Consider the following 24,472-nt stretch of genomic DNA (forward strand, 5'->3'; position numbering starts at 1 on the left):
TCAATATCATGACTCGATAAATTCTATTTTGTATATATGTAACTGTGAATTGCAACTGAAAGAGTTCTGCCTAAAACAGAGTCCGTTATAAATATTACTCCAACTGATGACTGCCTAGTCTTTTCCCGGTGAGGTAACATATTGGAAGTTTAGGCAAAGATGTTTTCACAGGCAAATCGAACATTCAGTAGAGGTGGCAGCAGTTTAGGCTCATAGAGGGATTCCACACTGTGGAACTCATGCATGATGTCTATCTTTGACACTTTGACAGTTTTGTTTATGAGCCCAAAAATAATCATTGGACACTCTTGGAAGATGGATGCTTGACATATGCAGAATTGGTTATTGTGGCATTCTGGTTATTAAGAAGCCTTTCTGCTATAGAAGACTTCTGTGACATGCACATAAGAAACAATACCTTCTGGATTTGGAGTAATTGGAGAGGTTGTCCCACAAAAGCTTCCTTGAATGTTTTTTGTTTGTTTGTTTGTTTTTCAAGTATCTTCCAGTTTTGCTTCTTACCAATCTTTGTAAACTTAGCTAGAGCAGTGGAACTGATCAAGAATCATAGAGGTGCATTATAACGTCAATCGATTTTTCTTCCCAGGGGGAATTTGAAAACTGGATTCACTACCTACAAGGTTGACTTCTGGGAGGTTTTCTTTCTCTACGGTCTTTCAGCCCCAGTACTGAGTGTGTACCAATGTCATTATGATCCACTGTTTTCTGCTATCTACATATTATTTACAGATTTTTATATCAGATTTTGGACTTGTAATTGTGTGTGTGTGTGTGTGTGTGTGGTGTGTGTGGTGCATCAACTGGTTATAGGGAATAGCCATTAAATAATATATATGTTGGTGGAAACAATAATAATTGTATGACCCACCAAAGGCTATTTCTCATTCTTACTGGTAAAGTGTTAAAAGTAGAGTAACTTTTCCTTCACTTTGTAAGCAATATTTTGTCCCTAGAAGTTTGGACTCCCAGATCCCTCACCAGTGTGACAAACTGTCTTTTGGCAAAATATCTCTTCTGCCATCATTTACACATGAATTTTCACATGACATTTAGGGTCCTACTTCATGCTGTCCAGATTTCTTGTCCCAACACAGCCAAAATCCTTATAAAAATTTAAAGTAAAAAGATTGAAGTTGGACTACCTTTGAGGGAAAAATGGTAAAGTCATACTACTGTTCTTAGCAAAAGCTACTTGATTTCATGTAACTAATTAGCATGGAGAAAAGTTACTTTAGGTCAATAGCTACACATCAGTGCCAAATCTGTATTAATTTGTTCTAGCAAACATATCACACATAGAATAGCAGCTTCAATTAAATTCACCATCCAATTAGATATATAATAATACTATGTCATTTTATAAGACCCTTCAGCATTTTTTTTGGTATAATATCAACTAAGAACTTGATTTCAAAAACTTGTTTATGGCTCTGCTCTCTGCTGTATCCCCAGGGATTCAACCTTGCTTTTGATGCACTATTTGGCAAGGAAGTATGGGGGGTGAAACAACTTTCAGCTGGATCTTCTACAATGATAGTTCTTGCTTTACAGGTTAGAAAGGCATTGTGGGAATTGCTCCAGTTGCTGAGGATAGCAATTCTAATCTTAGACCCAGGAACTAGGGAAATAAATGGATGATGAGTTCTGGGACCCAGTGGACCTACTGTGAAGTCAATTCAGATAAAAATACATTAATCACCTATGTGCCTGGGCTTCACTCTGAATACTGGACTGTGATGCTTCTGGGTCCTCAGAGATTGAACTTCACATAAACAGAGATCTAGTAGTCTCTAAAAAGTTGGAGGTTTCTCTTTGTACAGTAAATGAGCATGGATATCATTAAGGGAGGCCAAGAGAATGCATGCTATAAACTTGGGAGATTATAACAGAGACACTGCCTTCCTTTCATTGAAGATAACAACCTTCCATGAATTGATTAGTTCTGGAAATTGGATGAGGTCGGGACCACTGAATATGAAACTGTACATGTTAGCATTAGGATGGAGAATCATGCCAGATTTTGTTCATTGGACCTGATATATAGTTGTTTAAGCTTTCATTATATACATTGATCAATGCTTTGGGGGGGTTGCCTATCAATATTATTTCTCAGAAACTTATGATTCATTAACTTCACACAGAATCTCTTTGGGTGAGACACCTGTTACTCAACTTTATAGTCCCATGGATAAGCAGATGAGTATAACCTATTAGGAATGTGGGATCTCAAAAACACATTAGAAATGCTGACTTATTCACTCTGAATCTGCATTTTAACATTATACAGAGGTGATTCATTTGCTTGCTAAGCAGTGGAACACATTGGATTAGACTCTTACATTTGAGCTCATTTGTATGACACCTTGATGCTTATTTTGATCAATAGTCCTAGTTTATAATGGCATTTGATGACTCAGTTTACTGACTTGAGCTTCCCTTATCCTTGTTGATATTGATACCGTTTCATCTGAAGCTCTTCCAACTAGCACTCCAAATCCAGCAAAATCAAAGAGAGGTGAATGTTGTTATAAGATCCAAGTATTTCATAGAGAACAAACAGATGGTTACCAGCGGGGAGGTTGGTGGGAGGGGGGGGGAATGGGTGAAAGAGGTGAAGAGGATTACAGAGTGCACTTATCATGATGAGCACTGAGTAAGGTATAGAATTGCGGAATCATTGTATCATACACCTGAAACTAATATAACACTGTATGTTACCTATACTGGAATTAAAATTTTAAAAAGCTTATAAAAATATCCTAGTACCTCATGGCATGAATGAAAGTAAATCAATCACTAGGACTCTACGTAAGGGTTTCCAAGGGAGTGAGTGAATGGAAAGTCTTACTGAAATGCCATTCTTTCGCCCCTGTATTGCATCAGTGGCTTTCTGGTCTCTTATTAAAGGCCAGAATTTGGCATAGATTTATATACATTCAGTTTAAGTAAACTTATGTTTAATTCTTTTTGGCCAAGCATCTTAAAATCAATTCCTACAATGATTTCCCAAATTTCCATTGATTTAAGTTGTTAATCTTTGGAATTCTATTTGAGTATAATCCCTCTCTTCTTACATTAGTTTCACATTATACCACCTGGTTAGGTTGAGTTTGCATTCTGATTAATAATGTACAACATTAATGTGTAGGGCAAAGAAACAGTTTTTTTAAGCTTCTATTGTAAAAAGGGAAATGCTTTCTTATAAAACTAAGACACACAGGAAAATGTTTCAAAGACATTGGAAGTCTCAGTCTAGTATTTTTTTAGCCTTCTCAATTCTTTCAGATGTGCTTGTTCCAATTGTTGGATAACCATTCTTTTCTTTTTTTTTTTTTTCCTATTTATTTATTTATTTATTTATTTATTTTTTATTTTTTAATATATGAAATTTACTGTCAAATTGGTTTCCATACAACACCCAGTGCTCATCCCAAAAGGTGCCCTCCTCAATACCCATCACCCACCCTGCCCTCCCTCCCACCCCCCATCAACCCTCAGTTTGTTCTCAGTTTTTAACAGTCTCTTATGCTTTGGCTCTCTCCCACTCTAACCTCTTTTTTTTTTTTTCTTTCCCTTCCCCTCCCCCATGGGTTTCTGTTACGTTTCTCAGGATCCACATAAGAGTGAAACCATATGGTATCTGTCTTTCTCTGTATGGCTTATTTCACTTAGCATCACACTCTCCAGTTCCATCCACGCTGCTACAAAACGCCATATTTCATTTTTTCTCATTGCCACGTAGTATTCCATTGTGTATATAAACCACAATTTCTTTATCCATTCATCAGTTGATGGACATTTAGGCTCTTTCCATAATTTGGCTATTGTTGAGAGTGCTGCTATAAACATTGGGGTACAAGTGCCCCTATGCATCAGTACTCCTGTATCCCTTGGATAAATTCCTAGCAGTGCTATTGCTGGGTCATAGGGTAGGTCTATTTTTAATTTTCTGAGGAACCTCCACACTGCTTTCCAGAGCGGCTGCACCAATTTGCATGCCCACCAACAGTGCAAGAGGGTTCCCGTCTCTCCACATCCTCTCCAGCATCTATAGTCTCCTGATTTCTTCATTTTGGCCACTCTGACTGGCATGAGGTGATATCTGAGTGTGGTTTTGATTTGTATTTCCCTGATGAGGAGCGACGTTGAACATCTTTCATGTGCCTGTTGGCCATCCGGATGTCTTCTTTAGAGAAGTGTCTATTCATGTTTTCTGCCCATTTCTTCACTGGGTTATTTGTTTTTCGGGTGTGGAGTTTGATGAGCTCTTTATAGATTTTGGATACTAGCCGTTTGTCCGATGTGTCATTTGCAAATATCTTTTCCCATTCCGTTGGTTGCCTTTTAGTTTTGTTGGTTGTTTCCTTTGCTGTGCAGAAGCTTTTTATCTTCATAAGGTCCCAGTAATTCACTTTTGCTTTTAATTCCCTTACCTTTGGGGATGTGCCGAGTAAGAGATTGCTACGGCTGAGGTCAGAGAGGTCTTTTCCTGCTTTCTCCTCTAAGGTTTTGATGATTTCCTGTCTCACATTCAGGTCCTTTATCCATTTTGAGTTTATTTTTGTGAATGGTGTGAGAAAGTGGTCTAGTTTCAACCTTCTGCATGTTGCTGTCCAGTTCTCCCAGCACCATTTGTTAAAGAGACTGTCTTTTTTCCATTGGATGTTCTTTCCTGCTTTGTCAAAAATGAGTTGGCCATACGTTTGTGGGTCTAGTTCTGGGGTTTCTATTCGATTCCATTGGTCTATGTGTCTGTTTTTATGCCAATACCATGCTGTCTTGATGATGACAGCTTTGTAGTAGAGGCTAAAGTCTGGGATTGTGATGCCTCCTGCTTTGGTCTTCTTCTTCAAAATTACTTTGGCTATTCGGGGCCTTTTGTGGTTCCATATGAATTTTAGGATTGCTTGTTCTAGTTTCGAGAAGAATGCTGGTGCAATTTTGATTGGGATTGCATTGAATGTGTAGATAGCTTTGGGTAGTATTGACATTTTGACAATATTTATTCTTCCAATCCATGAGCAGGGAATGTCTTTCCATTTCTTTATATCTTCTTCAATTACCTGCATAAGCTTTCTATAGTTTTCAGCATACAGATCTTTTACATCTTTGGTTAGATTTATTCCTAGGTATTTTATGCTTCTTGGTGCAATTGTGAATGGGATCAGTTTCTTTATTTGTCTTTCTGTTGCTTCATTGTTAGTGTATAAGAATGCAACTGATTTCTGTACATTGATTTTGTATCCTGCAACTTTGCTGAATTCATGTATCAGTTCTAGCAGAGTTTTGGTGGAGTCTATCGGATTTTCCATGTATAATATCATGTCATCTGCAAAAAGCGAAAGCTTGACTTCATCTTTGCCAATTTTGATGCCTTTGATTTCCTTTTGTTGTCTGATTGCTGATGCTAGAACTTCCAGCACTATATTATACAACAGCGGTGAGAGTGGGCATCCCTGTCGTGTTCCTGATCTCAGGGAAAAAGCTCTCAGTTTTTCCCCATTGAGGATGATGTTAGCTGTGGGCTTTTCATAAATGGCTTTTATGATCTTTAAGTATGTTCCTTCTATCCCGACTTTCTCAAGGGTTTTTATTAAGAAAGGGTGCTGGATTTTGTCAAAGGCCTTTTCTGCATCGATTGACAGGATCATATGGTTCTTCTCTTTTTTTTTGTTAATGTGATGTATCACGTTGATCGATTTGCGAATGTTGAACCAGCCCTGCATCCCAGGAATGAATCCCACTTGATCATGGTGAATAATTCTTTTTATATGCTGTTGAATTCGATTTGCTAGTATCTTATTGAGAATTTTTGCATCCATATTGATCAGAGATATTGGCCTGTAGTTCTCTTTTTTTACTGGGTCTCTGTCTGGTTTAGGAATCAAAGTAATACTGGCTTCATAGAATGAGTCTGGAAGTTTTCCTTCCCTTTCTATTTCTTGGAATAGCTTGAGAAGGATAGGTATTATCTCTGCTTTAAACGTCTGGTAGAACTCCCCTGGGAAGCCATCTGGTCCTGGACTCTTATTTGTTGGGAGATTTTTGATAACCGATTCAATTTCTTCGCTGGTTATGGGTCTGTTCAAGCTTTCTATTTCCTCCTGATTGAGTTTTGGAAGAGTGTGGGTGTTTAGGAATTTGTCCATTTCTTCCAGGTTGTCCAATTTGTTGGCATATAATTTTTCATAGTATTCCCTGATAATTGTTTGTATCTCTGAGGGATTGGTTGTAATAATTCCATTTTCATTCATGATTTTATCTATTTGGGTCATCTCCCTTTTCTTTTTGAGAAGCCTGGCTAGAGGTTTGTCAATTTTGTTTATTTTTTCAAAAAACCAACTCTTGGTTTCGTTGATCTGCTCTACAGTTTTTTTAGATTCTATATTGTTTATTTCTGCTCTGATCTTTATTATTTCTCTTCTTCTGCTGGGTTTAGGCTGCCTTTGTTGTTCTGCTTCTATTTCCTTTAGGTGTGCTGTTAGATTTTGTATTTGGGATTTTTCTTGTTTCTTGAGATAGGCCTGGATTGCAATGTATTTTCCTCTCAGGACTGCCTTCGCTGCGTCCCAAAGCGTTTGGATTGTTGTATTTTCATTTTCGTTTGTTTCCATATATTTTTAAATTTCTTCTCTAATTGCCTGGTTGACCCACTCATTCGTTAGTAGGGTGGTCTTTAACCTCCATGCTTTTGGAGGTTTTCCAGACTTTTTCCTGTGGTTGATTTCAAGCTTCATAGCATTGTGGTCTGAAAGTATGCATGGTATAATTTCAATTCTTGTAAACTTATGAAGGGCTGTTTTGTGACCCAGTATATGATCTATCTTGGAGAATGTTCCATGTGCACTCGAGAAGAAAGTATATTCTGTTGCTTTGGGATGCAGAGTTCTAAATAGATCTGTCAAGTCCATCTGATCCAATGTATCATTCAGGGCCCTTGTTTCTTTATTGACTGTGTGTCTAGATGATCTATCCATTTCTGTAAGTGGTGTGTTAAAGTCCCCTGCAATGACCACATTCTTATCAATAAGGTTGCTTACGTTTATGAGTAATTGTTTTATATATCTGGGGGCTCCTGTATTTGACGCATAGACATTTATAATTGTTAGCTCTTCCTGATGGATAGACCCTGTAATTATTATATAATGCCCTTCTTCATCTCTTGTTACAGCCTTTAATTTAAAGTCTAGTTTGTCTGATATAAGTATGGCTACTCCAGCTTTCTTTTGGCTTCCAGTAGCATGATAAATAGTTCTCCATCCCCTCACTCTCAATCTAAAGGTGTCCTCAGATCTCACATGAGTCTCTTGTAGACAGCAAATAGATGGGTCTTGTTTTTTTATCCATTCTGATACCCTATGTCTTTTGGTTGGCGCATTTAATCCATTTACATTCAGTGTTATTATAGAAAGATACGGGTTTAGAGTCATTGTGATATCTGTATGTTTTATGCTTGTAGTGATGTCTCTAGTACTTTGTCTCACAGGATCCCCCTTAGGATCTCTTGTAGGGCTGGTTTCGTGGTGACAAATTCCTTCAGTTTTTGTTTGTTTGGGAAGACCTTTATCTCTCCTTCTATTCTAAATGACAGACTTGCTGGATAAAGGATTCTCGGCTGCATATTTTTTCTGTTTAGCACACTGAAGATATCGTGCCAAGCCTTTCTGGCCTGCCAAGTTTCAAAGGAGAGATCAGTCACGAGTCTTATAGGTCTCCCTTTATATGTGAGGGCACGTTTATCCCTTGCTGCTTTCAGAATTTTCTCTTTATCCTTGTTTTTTGCCAGTTTCACTATGATATGTCGTGCAGAAGATCGATTCAAGTTACGTCTGAAGGGAGTTCTCTGTGCCTCTTGGATTTCAATGCCTTTTTCCTTCCCCAGTTCAGGGAAGTTCTCAGCTATAATTTCTTCAAGTACCCCTTCAGCACCTTTCCCTCTCTCTTCCTCCTCTGGGATACCAATTATGCGTATATTATTTCTTTTTAGTGTATCACTTAGTTCTCTAATTTTCCCCTCATACTCCTGGATTTTTTTTATCTCTCTTTCTTTCAGCTTCCTCTTTCTCCATAACTTTATCTTCTAGTTCACCTATTCTCTCCTCTGCCTCTTCAATCCGAGCCGTGGTGGTTTCCATTTTGTTTTGCATTTCGTTTAAAGCGTTTTTCAGCTCCTCGTGACTGTTCCTTAGTCCCTTGATCTCTGTAGCAAGAGATTCTCTGCTGTCCTGTATACTGTTTTCAAGCCCAGCGATTAATTTTATGACTATTATTCTAAATTCACTTTCTGTTATATTATTTAAATCCTTTTTGATCAGTTCATTAGCTGTTGTTATTTCCTGGAGATTCTTCTGAGGGGAATTCTTCCGTTTGGTCATTTTGGATAGTCCCTGGAGCGGTGAGGACCTGCAGGGCACTTCCCCCGTGCTGTGGTGTATAACTGGGGTTGGTGGGCGGGGCCACAGTCAGACCTGATGTCTGCCCCCAGCCCACCACTGGGGCCACAGTCAGACTGGTGTGTGCCTTCTCTTCCCCTCTCCTAGGGGCGGGATTCACTGTGGGGTGGTGTGGCCCGTCTGGGCTACTTGCACACTGCCAGGCTTGTGGTGCTGGGGAGCTGGCGTATTAGCTGGGGTGGGTAGGCAAGGTGCACGGGGGCGGGAGGGGCAGGCTTAGCTCGCTTCTCCTTAGGTGATCCACTTCAGGAGGGGCCCTGTGGCAGCGGGAGGGAGTCAGATCCACTGCCGGAGGTTTGGCTCCGCAGAAGCACAGAGTTGGGTGTTTGCGCGGAGCGAGCAAGTTCCCTGGCAGGAACTGGTTCTCTTTGGGATTTTGGCTGGGGGATGGGCGGGGGAGATGGCGCTGGCGAGCGCCTTTGTTCCCCGCCAAGCTGAGCTCTGCCGTCCGGGGGCTCAGCAGCTCTCCCTCCCTTTGTCCTCCAGCCTTCCCGCTTTCTAAGCAGAGCTGTTAACTTATGACCTCCCAGACGCTAAGTCGCGCTTGCTGTCGGAACACAGTCCGTCCGGCCCCTCCGCTTTTGCCAGCCAGACTCGGGGGCTCAGCTTGGCCGGCGAGCCGCCCCTCCGCCCCGGCTCCCTCCCGCCAGTCCGTGGAGCGCGCACCGCCTCGCCGCCCTTCCTACCCTCTTCTGTGGGCCTCTCGTCTGCGCTTGGCTCCGGAGACTCCGTTCTGCTAATCCTCTGGCGGTTTTCTGGGTTCTTTAGGCAGGTGTAGGTGGAATCTAAGTGATCAGCAGGACGCGCGGTGAGCCCAGCGTCCTCCTACGCCGCCATCTTCCGGAACTCCCCCATTCTTTTCTTATCAATGTATTTACTGTCACATAAGGCAAAGCAATACACTCAACTTTTTTTTTTTTGAGTTTATTTATTTATTTTTAGAGAGAGAGAAAACGTGAGTCAGGGAGGGGTAGAGAGACAGGGAGAGAAAGGGAGAGGGAAAGAGAGAGAGAATCGCAAGCAGGCTCCTCCCTATGAGTGCAGAGTCTGACTTGGGGCTCAAACCCACAAACCGTGAGATCATGACCTGAGCCAAAGTGAGATGCTTAACCAATTGAGCCACCTGGGTGCCCCTCAACTATTGTTTTGAAGGAGTATCACAAATTAAATTTCTGAGTTTAGTTTTCAGCACTCAAAGAAAAATTTTATCTTGTCGAGATCAAGAAATATCTTGCATATCATTTGTATTTTGATAAATTTTGAAATGAGAGTTTTACTCCCATATTTTAAATTGTCAGTGCTATCAGAGGTAGTCTTTCTAATCTCCAGTTCTTGCTTTCTTCATTTCCTATAAATTTGTTTATTACAGCAGCTACTTACTTCCAGACATTATTATACTTTCTGGGCACATGAATGTCCGTAGTTGATAACTGTACCCTCTGTTTCTTTATTTCATTCATTGTGCTGATAATATTCAGTTTGCTCAATTCTTTCATTCAGTAAATGTTTTGGGTGTGCAAACCATGTGCTAGGTACTATTGATGCACACAGAATTTATCAGTAGACAAATCCCTTTTGTTGGAGGAACATAGAAAAGAGTCACAAAGAACAGAAACTACATTCACAAAATACTTTCGGAGTAGCACAGAGTATTGAAGGGTAAAGTACACAACAAAGTCCCAGGAGGGGCAAGAACCCAAAGATCTGGAAGGAACCCAGAGAGCTGGAAGAAATCTCAGCAAGGAGAAGAAAGAAATTGTATGCTGAGCAGGCTGCTGTTTGATAATTCAGTAATATCTACTTTTCTTGTGGTTGTTGTGTGCCTCTGCTCAAGAAAAGTACTCCTTACTTAATATATAAAAATGATGGGCTAGTCAGAAATATTGTATAGGCTAACATTATGAATTTATGGCTAGTTTATTGATTTTTTTTTAATTCGTTCTAGTCCATCCACATAGCTCAATGACAGAAAATGTTTATAGCAAGGTACCTTAAGAAGAAAAACAGTGCAATCATTTCTTTAAATATTTGATTTCAACCACCCAGCTCTCTGATTTTTCCATCATATGACTAAGAGAATGAGGGGTTCACTATCTTTGGCTTTATTGACCATAAATTTAGAAATATGCACTATGCATATTTTTGCACTATGCACTATGCATTGTTTTTGGTCACTTTTATGCTGAGAATTTGTAAGTTATCTTGAAATAAAATAATTAAATTTGGGGGCAACTGGGTGGCTAAGGAGGTTGAGTGTCCAACTCAATTTCAACTCAGGTCTTGATCCCAGGGTTGTGGGTTCAAGACTTGTGTTGGGATCCATGTTCACAGCACAGAACCTGCTTAAAATTTTCTGTCTCTTTCACTTTATCTCTCGCCCTCTGCCCCTCTTCTTCTCTCTCCCTCTCCCTCTTAAATAAAAAATATAAATAAACAAATAATATATATACATTTATATAATAAATAAATAAATGAACAAATGAATAAATAAATAAATAAATAAGTAAAATATAACTTTCAAAAAAGAGAAAAAGACCATAAAATCCAATAGGAGAAAATTCTTAGGCATGGATTAACAATCATATCAATGTTTTCAATCTATATCTCCATTAAAGAATAAATTTAAGTTTTTAATTTCCAGTCATAAATTCAGAAAGACTTTTCTTTATATTATAAATTATTTCAAAGAAAATGAAAGTCAAATATTACAGATGCAAAATATACTCTTCACAAAAATGAATTTGGGTATATTTTCTTTATTTCTTTCAGTATCTTTAAGTAATTATATAGCACGAATATTAATGAACCCCTGCCACCCGCCGGTTCTACTTTTCCCTTACTTTCCTAAGAGGTAATCATTATCTGAAATTATTATATATCCATCCTATGAATACTTATGTTATTATACATGGTTTAATTGATACAAAAATATATTATCATTTAGTACATCTTTACACATTAAATAATTTGCATCAAATGTAGCGTCATGTTCTGTAATTACTTTCATGAAATTATATTTGTAGAATGTATCCATTTATATACAGACACACTTATAATATTCACTTTGTTGCACAGTATCCCATCTTATAGATAATTTATGGACTTCTTATGTTACTAAATAATAGGTGTTGAAAATCATGTTTTACTTCTACAATTAGTGCTTCACAGAACAAGCTTACTTACAACTTTACCATATGTACAATGGTTCCTCTAGCACAGAACCAACGAAGAAATTGTCATGGCAAGGTTTAGGCAACAGACTTCCTGAGTAGTCTTGTCATGTTTTTCCTCCAAAATGTAGTGAGATTTTTAATTGTATTTTTGCCATGATATAATTATATCATTATATATGAATTAAAAATATAAATTATGCCTACAATTTATAATTATTTTACTGATAAACATTCATTAGGGTTATTTATCTTATTCAAGTTTTTCATCTTCTAGATTTACTCTGAGAGTTAATATTTGATACTATTAAGTGTTTTCTAACTGCTAAAATATTATCTTTTTAGAATGTTAATAGTTATTCTGTAGATTATTTTTAATTTCCAATATATACAATCCTATTATCTATAAACCATAGCAGTCTGTTTATTTCCCATCCTTATAGCTTTTTTTCTTACTTTACTGTCCTATTAAGAATACTTATATAACTTATTTTTTTAAGTTTACTTATTTATTTTGAGAGAGTCCATAAGAAGGGGAGAAAGAGAGAGACAAGAGAAAGGAGAAGAAGAGAGAGAAAGAATCCCTGCCAGGCTTTGTACCATCATCACAGAGCCAGACGCAGGGCTCAAACTTAGGAACCATAAGATCATGACCTGAGTGCAAACTGAGTCAGACGCTCAACTGACTGAGCCACCCAGGAGTCCAGGAATACTTATATAATTTAAAGAGACGTGGTAATCATGGATGTCTTTAACTCATCCCCAATCTTGGAGATAAACTTTTCAGTTCTTTACAATTATTTGTTGGCTGTGGGTTTTTTCTTCCTGCTTCATTTAGGATTTTTGTTTGTTTATTTTTACAGATGCATTTTCATCCCTTATTTCCTAAGAGTTATTTTCGTAAAATAGATGCTGAATTTATTAAACCTGTAAATCTGTGATGCATTTATTCGTGTGATCATATAGTTTTCTCTTTTAACTTAGTAACATTCTGCCACACATTAATATGTTTTCTAGTGTGCAAAAACTTTCCACTTCACTATTAGAATTTTACTGGCCAATGATGCATGGGATGTATGAGTGTATGTATGTACATATGTGAATTTAAAACTGATTGGATGAGTTCGTTAATACTTATAGCGTTTTAATTTTACCTTAATTAAAACGCTTTATATTTTTCTTTTTATTGTGTTTACTGGAGAAATTTCTTTTTATTTTTTAAGGTTTTTATGAGATATATACAAGCACTCCCTTGACATTTTCTTAAAATATGCATGAGAAAATGTCCATTATTGTGTTTGTAGGTTAGTACTCATATTTTAAGCTAATATCAGCTTTGTGTTAACTCAAATGGTTGAATTATCAAAGCGGGCTTAATGGAAATTATGCGTCTTACCCAGCACCGATCTTTATGAAAGACTCAAATGATGAGGCAAGCCCTGAAACAAATGAAATGTTCTTTTCCTAAAGGATCAAGAAACTGCCGGATACAATTTCCCCAAATTTATATGTGTCCTATACTGGAACTCTTTTATTTATTTATTTATTTATTTATTTATTTATTTATTTTTGGGACAGAGAGAGACACAGCATGAACGGGGGAGGGGCAGAGAGAGAGAGGGAGACACAGAATCGGAAACAGGCTCCAGGCTCCGAGCCATCAGCCCAGAGCCTGACGCGGGGCTCGAACTCACGGACCGCGAGATCGTGACCTGGCTGAAGTCGGACGCTTAACCGACTGCGCCACCCAGGCGCCCCACTGGAACTCTTTTTTGTTTGAAATTAATAAGGAGATTTGAACAATGTACTTCAAAATGCTGACACAATAAGTCCATTTAATTTGATTCCATTTATACAGCTTCACCATTTATACATTCTTCTTTCACCATTTATACAGCTAAATGACTATACTTCATCATCAGTTAGCCCTGCCACATAAATCCATAAAGTCCAGGTTGTTCTTGTTTTTGTTTTTAATAAGCAATCGAGATGTACAAGATATATCATGTTACATATATTTGACAGACAGAGACTCCTGGAATTTTCTGCTATTAAATACCAGTAACATGTTTAGACAATGACCCTGTTGGTTATTGCCATGTTAGCATTTCTTCATTCCTGACCTATTGATTTTTCATAGTAATCAAAGCAGCTGCAGGTTTCAAATTGGCCCCTTGAAGTCTTTTCTAATTCTGGTAATCACTAGCCTCATATGTTTTATTTTTACTTAATTCTATTAATAAATCTATACACTTTGTTGCATCACATAGCCCCATCAGTTAAAGTAACTTTTAACATAACATCTGTACCTTAAGTTATAGTATCAGTTTCATTCCTCCAGACAGAAATATCTTTACTTACCACCCATCTTCAGTTACAGGAGAGGTAAGTGGACAACGTAATTTATTAAAGTCTGTGTCCTATTTGATTTATGGGCATAACTGCATCCCAGGTATCATACACAGATTTTTAGTGACATCAGCTTCCCAGTATATTATGTAATATTCTCTTTGCTCTCATAGGAATAGACTGTATTAAAAATATTTGTTTTATTCCCACCAAAGAGGCTAGAACATGCTCCCATTTTATCCATTGTGTTCATGTCATTAGAGAATGAGGTCACACTGTCCAGTGACAACCTTCCAGTAAATGTACTCCTGATACTTTGGGTTTCTAAGACTGATCTATAGGGGCATTTGTATTGTCTTCCAAGTTTGGTATTTGAAAGGCCTCACCAGATCTACAGAGTACATTCATATAACGCTTTCATTTAAAGGTAAAAGACACAGGTCAGTGTGAGAGAGAAAGAGTGCAAGTGAACATCAGAGGTCTGAGAAATATCTCACAGCACAGCTCCATGAAGGTACAAATGTCATGCACCTAAACCACACTGTCTCTGTTCTGAACTGCCATGGTCTGTGGAAGGAATCTTGACTTAGAGAGAGCAGCCAGAAAAAAAGGTTTCAATCGCCCTTGAAAGAGCCACGAGAGGATTTTGAAATCCACCAGCCCAGGTGTAAATCATCAGTAAAGAAGCTAACCTTGAGGATGAGGAAGGGGTACCAGACTTTTTCTGTTGTTAAATTTTTGTTGTTGTTGTCAATTTTTTAATGTTTGTTTGTTTTTGAGAGAGAGAGAGCACAAGCAGGGGAGGGGCAGCGACAGAGGGAGACAGAGAATCTGAAGCAGGCTCCAGGCTCCAAGCTGTCACCACAGAGCCGGACATGGGGCTTGAACTCAAGAACTATGAGATCATGACCTGAACTGAAGTCAGAAACTTAACTAAGCCACCCAGGTGCCCCAAGGGGTATCAGACTTTAAACAGCATGTAATAAATACCTCTGCTCTTATCTTGGCCAAGAGTCAAAAACCAGATATCAGGCATCCCTAGAAATAAAAACAGAGCATTCCCACTTGGGCAGTAAATCCACTCTGTAACTACATTAAATTCTGGAGTGATCAAAATATCCAATAGTTCCTTTTGGGTGAGCTTGTAGCCCTCTTCAGGAATTGTTGACAGTTGTGGTGTTCTGTCAGGTTGGGGATACATTCAGTCCTCTTGTATTCCATGCTGACTGCCCACTGGGGCCAATATCTTAGAAAAGAGCTAATGAATGTCAGCAGCCTAGTGATCACCATGGGACACAGGAGGAACATCACAGCTTTTGCTACAATGTCTTTGTTACATTACACTACTGGTGCAGTGTCAGGGATGCAGTCAGCACTGCATAAATACCTGTTTCCTTACTATAAAAATCACTTCCATACCAGGGAATGTCTCTATCCGATTAAGCAAGTCTTTTTAATTATGGTAACTTGTCTGCAAGAATGTAATTTTTGCTTGACATACAATCTGAGACTAGGTCTAAACTTTATGCACAATGAGACCTATGTTAATCGACTACATGTACTGTTGACATTGTATAACCTTGGCTTCAGTATAGGTTGAATATATCATGTGTACACAAATCTACGGAGTATACCATGTGCACAAAAAGCTACTGTGTACTCCATGTAGAAGTCAAGTGTGGATGTTCCAGACTCAACTACAACGCAGTCTGGGTGCGTCATGAGGCTTCCCACAGGTGGCTCCTCAGAAGCTTCAAAGTAGAGTCCTTAGTGTTATATGGCCACCCTACTGCTCCTCAAACCATTCCGCTCAGGGCTATGCAAATTATAAATAGTATCCTTTGTAGAAATTCCTTCCACATTCACAATTTATACATTTGAATAAGTAAATCAAGTTCTGACACACCAGGCAAGGGCAGCAACAGTTGGCTTCCCATTACACCCAGGTGACTGTCTTAGCAGCACGTCACCAAGATTCACAGTCACAGCCAACAGATGCTCAGCCACAAAGCATCCTTCTACCTACACAATTCAGTGGTGGTATTTCTCTTAGGATACTTGAAAAAGCAAAAATAGTGACTATCTTCACATGTTGTAAATCAAATGGTAGCTTGAGCCAACCATTGGTCAGTTGAATCATGAGATGGTCCTGCATCTCATCTTTCCTCCAGATTAACCAGGTGGAGTCCTCATGCCAAACCACAAATCAGAATAAACCCAAACTTCCCTTCTCTGTAGAAAAAATGTGGGATGATCCTCTGAGCATTAGCCATATGTTAGTACCAGATCTGAAAGAGGTAACATAACTAAGAGTATTATTTTCATGCTGAGATGTGTTCTTGGGGCTATGTCTACGTACCTGTGGATGATAACCCACAGTGTTAACCCTTTCACTTTTGCCATAATTTATTCCAGTTGTTTTTTATTACCTATATATTGTCACCACTGTTGTTTTGTTGTTTTTGTTGGTGGTGGTGGTTTGTCTTGGCTGGCCTGTACTGCATGTACGTTAATTCATGAAATAACAGCCGTTCCCAGGAAGATGTAGTAGGATATGGCAGATAGAAATACACAACTGTCTCTTCCACTTGATAAAGGTATGGCATTCAGTTAGCCCCAATATGGTTCCATAGATAACAGCTGTACAGAAGTTCCTTTAAGAATGACTATTCTGTCCAAAAAACAAAACAAACAAACAAAAACCCCCCAAATAATGAATACACTGTCAAATATTTTGTTACAAATCAAATCACACTTCGTATGTGGGTAGCTAACTCTAGAAGACATGTAATTGCAACCACTGTTTGAGGGAAACTGGGTCAGGAAAAGCATGAGAGCAAATTTATGCAATGGAAAATATATAAAATGATGTACAGCAAATATCCCTCACTACCTCTTTCAACTTTCCCATCTTAGAAATTTTTTCACTGGCGCTTCCAAAATACTTTACTTCCTCTCTTAGTGAGAAGATACAATTTTAATCAAGTTACCCATCTCCTTCAAACTTTTCCATCTCCTATTTGGCAGCAGGTATTTTAATTGTTCATTCTAAATTTAAGTGAGACGTCAGGTCTTGGAATGATAAAGAATATGTCCATGTAGTATGCTTTCATGTCAGTTGTTTTTTTGTGTGTGTGTTTGTTTGTTTTTGTGGCAGTAAAATGGTGAAGTAGTAAAGTAAAGTAAAAATAAGCAGTGAATTGCTTTATCAAATGAAATATGATCAGGTAGGCCAACATGATACACAATTTACTGTTTCATAATTTTAATTGCATTCTCTATGGTTGCTTTTGTCATATAAGCAACTCCTAGATGAAATATCAGTCAACAGTTCTTCTCAAAAGCGTACTTTAGAATTTCAGTGCAGTCTATTTTCCTTTAAATTCCATAACAAGACTAGTGGTGCCTGGGTGGCTCAATTAAGTATCTGACTTTGGCTCAGGTCATGATCTCACAGTTCGTGGGTTCATGCCCCCATTGGGCTCTGTGCTGACAGCTCGGAGCCTGGAGCCTGCTTCAGATTCTGTGTCTCCCTCTCTCTCTGCCCCTCCCCTGCTCACAGTCTGTCCCTCTCTCTCTCAAAAATGAATAATAAACATTAAAAAAAAATTTTTAATTCCATAACAAGACTAGCATGATGGGGGGTGGGAGGGAGGGGAAAGTGGGTGATGGGCATTGAGGAGGGCACCTGTTGGGATGAACACTGGGTGTTGTATGGAAACCAATTTGACAATAAATTTCATATTAAAAATAAATAAATAAAAATTAAAATATTGTATATCCTGAGCCCATATGCCTGACCATTCTACCTTTCCACAAGGCTGTTGAAACAGGGTGAGGATGAGGTAAATATTCAAACACTGCTCTAGGGAAACAAACCCTTACTAAGGGTCTCCTTCATTCCTGACTAAAGAACCCGAAGCCCTGCCCATTGTGCAAATCTGACATTGCTTCCTTCTACCAACGTCTATGAACTGAAGAAAATATCAAAGCCAATTTCAAAAAAAACAAGGCAAACCTCTATCTGAGGACTCCCAACCGGGAATCCAGCAGCTTGTTTTATGTTGACTAGGAGATGATCACAGGATTCAGAAATAAAGTAATGAGCAGGCTGATCCTCAAAGGGCTCTGTCATAACCCTTCAGGCAATCTGTTGATGTATGTGATGAAATCACCCCAATCTTCTCTATGTTTCATGATCTTGAATGTGACATTTCCATTTTATCAATGAGCTTTATTGATCAGCTCCTTTTGTGCTTGAATGTTTCTCATACATTGTCCACTGGTTATTACTTGTCTCAGGATTATTTTGTATACTTCCATGGTGGGGGCATGTTCTACAAATGTTCAGTAAAAAGCTATCAATCGTCTTTCAAAGAGCTATGATGAACGGTTGCACCAGGAAGCTTTTGATTCTAAAACCCCAGTGGTCTCTGCTGAGTAGCATTATTCAGTTCCTGCCAAAAGCTCATGTTGTGCTTTCTAGTTGTAGACAGTTTTAAAATTGTTTGAAAAGTCAGGTCATAAGATCCCAGTGGGAATTCTTGGGCCACAAAACTTTATGAAGAATTTAATGCCTATTTCTGCCCAAAGCTACAATCAAATTCATATTTCTTTCTCGTGAAAAAGTATTCTTAGGTGAGCAATATGATTTTGTCCAAATCGAAAGTCTCACCCATCTGTTCCTGTCAGTGACACTAATCAATAAGAAATAATAATTTATTTCCTATAGTACACAGGATATTCCAAGTTATGCCTGCCCATGTAGTTGACAAACATTTCATAGACTGGCTTGGACCTTGAATTTATCTGGGTATATGAGCTACTCTCTAGATGTGTTCGGAGTGACTAATTTCTTAAATCCTGTGATTCGTCCTCTAAGCAATTATGATATCATCAGTATCGTGAATACACTTACATTGGGAGGTCATCAAGCCCAAGTCCCACTCTAATAGATTCAGACAGCATGCAGGCTAATTTAATATCCCTTTGGAACCTTAAATATTGAACACTATTCCTTAAAACTCACACTTTATCTGATGGGGCTCTAAGGTAGAAATTGAAAAATGAGCATTAGACCAGTGCATTAAGTTCTACCAATCATGTTTGTCTTGTTGCAATTTCTGTGTGCTCTTTACCATATCAGATATGGTTAATGAGATCTGGGAAACCACCTTGTTTAATCTCTGGTGTTTTTTTGTCAGTCTGTTTGAATAATATGAGTAGAGCACCAGCCTGGCAGGGATATTAAAAAGGGAGTTAATGGAAATCAATGTTTCCACTTCCAGCATTTCCTTAATCAGAGCAGTCATCTTGTGTTGCTATCCTAAAATTCTATATTTCCTAACGTTTACTATAATTTAAGACCTGGGATGTTCCAAAAGGCTTTCTTTAGCACACCCATGTAAAACTGGGCAAAAAAACAGACTTAACTGGCATTCAATAGAAAAGGCAGAGCCTCCCATTTGCAAATAACAACTTTTTCAATCATGCATGCAGGTAGTCATGTTATAACCAAGGCAATTCTTAACAGTCAATTTTCAAATCACACATTACCAGTGACTTTTATCCTTCACCATGTGTCTTAGTCCATTCATGCTGCTGTAACAAAATACCAGAGAATGGGTAGCTTATAAACAACAGAAATCTATTTTTCAGAGTTCTGGAGGCTGAGAATTCTAAGCCCAAGGTGCCAGCAGATTTAGTGTCTGATGAGAGCCCTCTTATGGATTTATAGATGCAAACATTTTTTTGCTGTGTCCTTACATGGTGCAAGAGGCAAGGGTGTCATGGTGCAATTGGCAGCTTTCACAAGGGCACTAATCCCTTTCATGAAGCCTCTGCCTTCATGATCTGATTACCACTCAAAGGTCTCAAGTTGTGCATTAAGTTTCAACATGTGAATTTTGAATGGACAAAAACTAATCCCATTCATGCGGGCTCTGCTCTTGTGATCTGATCACCACTCAAAGGTCTCACCTCGGGGGTTAAGTTTCAACATATAAATTTTTGAATGGGCAAAAACAGCACCATGACATTTTCCGGCTTCAACTTGGAGCCACTTAGAATGTCCAAAACATAATCACAATAAGTTTGACACACTAATCGAGGCTATTTGGCCCATATCATTGCAAAAACCTTGGATCTCCCTCACTCCAAGTGTTGGGAAAATAGATCTTAATTCTACCTTTTAAAAATCTTTTTTAAATCTCCAATAGCTATTCAAGAAGTTTCTATTATAAATACAAATTTATTCAAGTTGGAATATAAAAGGCTATGTTAACATGGTACTTTAAAACATGTGTTTCTACGTCTTTATTTGTGACCTTAACAGTTTTGAACAGTAAAAGGTATCTTATAGAATGTGCCCCAATTGGGGCACCTGGGTGGCTCAGTCAGATAAGCATCCAACTTGAGCTCCGGTCATGATCTCTCAGTCCTTGGGTTCAAACCCCATCTCAGGTTCTGTACTGACACAGCTCAGAGCCTGTAGCCTGCTTGGGATTCTGTGTCTCCCTCTCTCTGCCCCTCCCCACTTGTGTTTCTCTCTCTCTCTAAAAAAAAAAAACAAAAAAAACATAATAAACATATTTAAAAAGTTAAGAAAAAAGAATATGCCTCAATTGGAATATGCCTAATATTTTATCATTATTAGACTGGAACTGTTATGTACATAATGTCTACATGCCTTATCACTGTTGATGCTAACTTTCATTACTTGGTTAAGGTAGTGTTTGACAGGATTCTCCAATACAAAATTACTATTTTTCCTTCTCCATGCTCTATTCCAAAGGTTGAAGAAATATAGCCCACTGGTCAAATCAGGCCTTCCACCTATTTTTGTAAATAAAGTTTTATTGGAATATTATAATATCCATTCATTTATATATTACATATTATGGCTGCTTTCACACATTTTTACAACAGCAGAGTAGTGCCTACAGAGATCTATGGCCTCCAAAGCCTAAAATATTTACAATCTTCCCTTTAAAGAAAAAGTATGGCAGAGCCTACTTATTCTTTGAAACCAGGTCAAAAAGTCCAGCATACACCCGAGAAGAGAGGAAATATCCTTGAAGAATAAATATTCTGGAAGAGTAAGCATATACATGTGCTATTTGGAATTTTTCATGAAAGAACATTTGTCTTTTCTCCTACATTCATTTTTTTTTTCAATCACTTATTTCTATCATTATAGACTCAGATATTTATCTTACTCTTTGGGTTGAAATCCAACTTATCATTATTTATTTTACTTCTCAGATTGTGCCAGTTTTTATCTTTGGCAATTCTTTCATGCTGGCTTTAATGTCAACTTTTATTTTTTTTAATTTATTTTTTTTAATTTTTTTTTTTTTTCAACGTTTTTTAATTTATTTTTTTTGGGACAGAGAGAGACAGAGCATGAACGGGGGAGGGGCAGAGAGAGAGGGAGACACAGAATCGGAAACAGGCTCCAGGCTCCGAGCCATCAGCCCAGAGCCTGACGCGGGGCTCGAACTCACGGACCGCGAGATCGTGACCTGGCTGAAGTCGGACGCTTAACCGACTGCGCCACCCAGGCGCCCCTAATGTCAACTTTTAAACACCTTTATTTTAATTTTAATTTAATTTAATTTAATTTAATTTAATTTAATTTTATTTTATTTTATTTTATTATTTTTTGTTAAACTCCCTTTATATAATCTCTTCCCTAGCACCAATATCAACCATTTCTCTAAGGAGCTCTGATTCCTTTATTAGAAAGGGGTATTTGAAAACCAGGATCTGTTCTGGGTGTGCTTGTTGCCCCTGGATTATCACTGCTTCCAAGCCATGTCAGCAACTAGCAAAAGGAAATAATTGTGTATATACTAAATAATGAATATTGATATATCTCTATGCATTCTGTACCAATTGATCTAGATATATATTAAAATGAATCTGAGTTTACATTGTTTCTGCCTTTAATTAGGGGCAACAGGATTAATAGGAGACCACTTCCTTGATTATTTGTAACTTCTCAGTAAGAAATCTGGATCTTATAATCAAAAATTTATTCAATTATTTGTCCAACCTAGTTTACATGCAGTTGCTTCAGCATTAATAATCCATACTTGGAAGAGGAACAAACCCATCAACTAGAATATAGGGTTGTTTTGTTTTGGGGGTTTTGTTTGTTTGTGTTTCTTTGTTTCTTTAATCCTAGGTAAATATACTCACTATTTGAAGAAGTTTATTTAAAGATTATTTACATTTTCTACATAGACAGTCTCAATGGGAATTAAAAGTAAGAATAAAAGAGTCCACTAAAAAAGGAACAAATAAATATATAAAAACAGCTGCATCCTCAGAAAGAAATAGGAATACTAAGGCAAATGTCTAAATCAAATCTAGAATTAGCTACTGGAATTCATGAAACGAAAAAGCATGCAGGTGATTATGTTTGTACAATGAGATAAAAGACTAGATACTTCCCTTGCAGTTAATGAAATTGCTAATATAACAACAACAACAACAATAAACACACCCAATGTCAAAAGGTAATGACTTGCTAGAAATCGGCCATGGCTAAAAATTACTGACTGTAAGGTTTGCCACATAGCTGGTGAGTGGATTACATAGGGCATCTATCAGTAGCCCTACAAGGAAAGGTTAACTTGGACTGTCCCTTAATCTACTCTAAGATTTGCTTGCCTTATAAAATAAGAAACTTTGGAAAATACATTTAAAGGTTTAAAACAGAAAAGTCTCTATTATTTGCCTATTTGCATATATTTTTTCCTACCAAGGAATGCATTTCATTGATACTAATGTACAGCATGAACAATGAAATAATATTTAATGGACAAACCACACTTATCAATCTCAGAGCAGTTGCCTCACTGAAAATTGGGGTGGATAGTTGAAACACTTGTTTTTTAAAATAGGTGGTGAAACATAGACTAGTTGGTTGAATGAATATGTACTAAAAACCAGATATGAAGACTTCCAGTATGAGCTATCATATGTTAAAAATGTGAAGTTCATGATTCTTGTCCTAATATCAAGGAAAAGCTGAACAAGCTGAAATCAATGATTTTCTTGGACATCAGAAACCTGAGGTCACAAGGTGAAACACTGCCTTGAAATCTAGACAGAGGCAAATCCAGCAGTCACAGCCAAGATCCGCTTACCTGAAGAAAGCCACTATGGCTGTAAACTGGAAGAAACACTTAAATGGTAATTTTGATGAATTGGCAGTCTATGTGTAGACTAACGTAACAGTGAGAAACTTCTGGGAGCTGTAATTTTAGGGAGGCTCATAATTTCGTGTGTTTTATCTCTAGAAACCCCACCCAATTCTCATGACAAAAAATGAAGAATAATTATCTCTTGGTGCTGACAGAGAAAGGGGAAGAATAACCATTGTGAAACATGCTTAGAATCTTCTTCATAGCAAGGGGCTACTCTCAAAGGGAAAAGACTTTACCAGAGCCTTATACCACTTGGTAAGAAGACACACATTCCATTCCAATCCCTATGGTCCCACCAAAAGGTGAGGGAAAAAAGGTAACAAACACTTGTGAAGGTCACAGCCCAAGCACACAGACGGAGATTTAATTATAAGATTATAGAATACTTCTCTCCAATATGTTACTGCCCAACCAACGGGGCTCCAGTAAAATAACTTTGAATTACAGCTGAAAAAACAGGAAGGCCAGACTATATCTAAGAAGTTCTAAAGGAAGTCTAAAAACAACAGTGGAGACAAAACAAGGATACTAGAGAGCCCCGAATCATCTGGCATCTATAACTACAGCAAAGGTTCAACCTTGTTCAGATACTAATCAGGTTATCAGAAAGTCTCACACTAAAGCATATCTTCTTTAGTTTCTGTTCCCTGACACATCAACACATTGTATCCAGCTTTCACCCAAAAAATTGCAAGGTATGCTAAAATGAAAAACACATTTTATCTGAAGAGACAAAAAAAAAAAAAAGAGGCAGATTCAGGTTACACTCTTATTTTGGAAATGTCAGAAGGGGGAATTTAAAATAACTGCAATTAATATGTTAAGGGCTCTAATGGATTAAAAATAGACATTATGCAAGAGCAGATGAGAAATTTAAGTACAGAGATAAAAACTCTAAAGAAATCAAGAGGAAAATAATAGAAACCTAAAAAATTTGTAATAGAAATAATTATTTGATGGACTTATCAGTAGATGGGACTCAACAATGGAATGAATTAGCATGCTTAAAAATAGGTCAATAAAACATTCCAAACTTAAATGTAAAGAGACAAAAAGAACTCAACATTCAAGAACTGTGGGGCAAATGCGAAACACGTAACCTATGCATAACTGAAATATAAGAAAGAGAAGGAAACAAGAATGGAAACCATTAGAAGTAATAATATGAATAAATAATACCAAAAATTAATTCTAAACTTAATGACAGACAGCAAAAAACAGATCCAGGAAGCTCTGCAAAGTCACATAAGATGAATAAAGAAAA

This window comes from Neofelis nebulosa, chromosome 6, assembly GCF_028018385.1.
Source record: "Neofelis nebulosa isolate mNeoNeb1 chromosome 6, mNeoNeb1.pri, whole genome shotgun sequence".
In the NCBI taxonomy this organism is placed as follows: domain Eukaryota; kingdom Metazoa; phylum Chordata; class Mammalia; order Carnivora; family Felidae; genus Neofelis; species Neofelis nebulosa.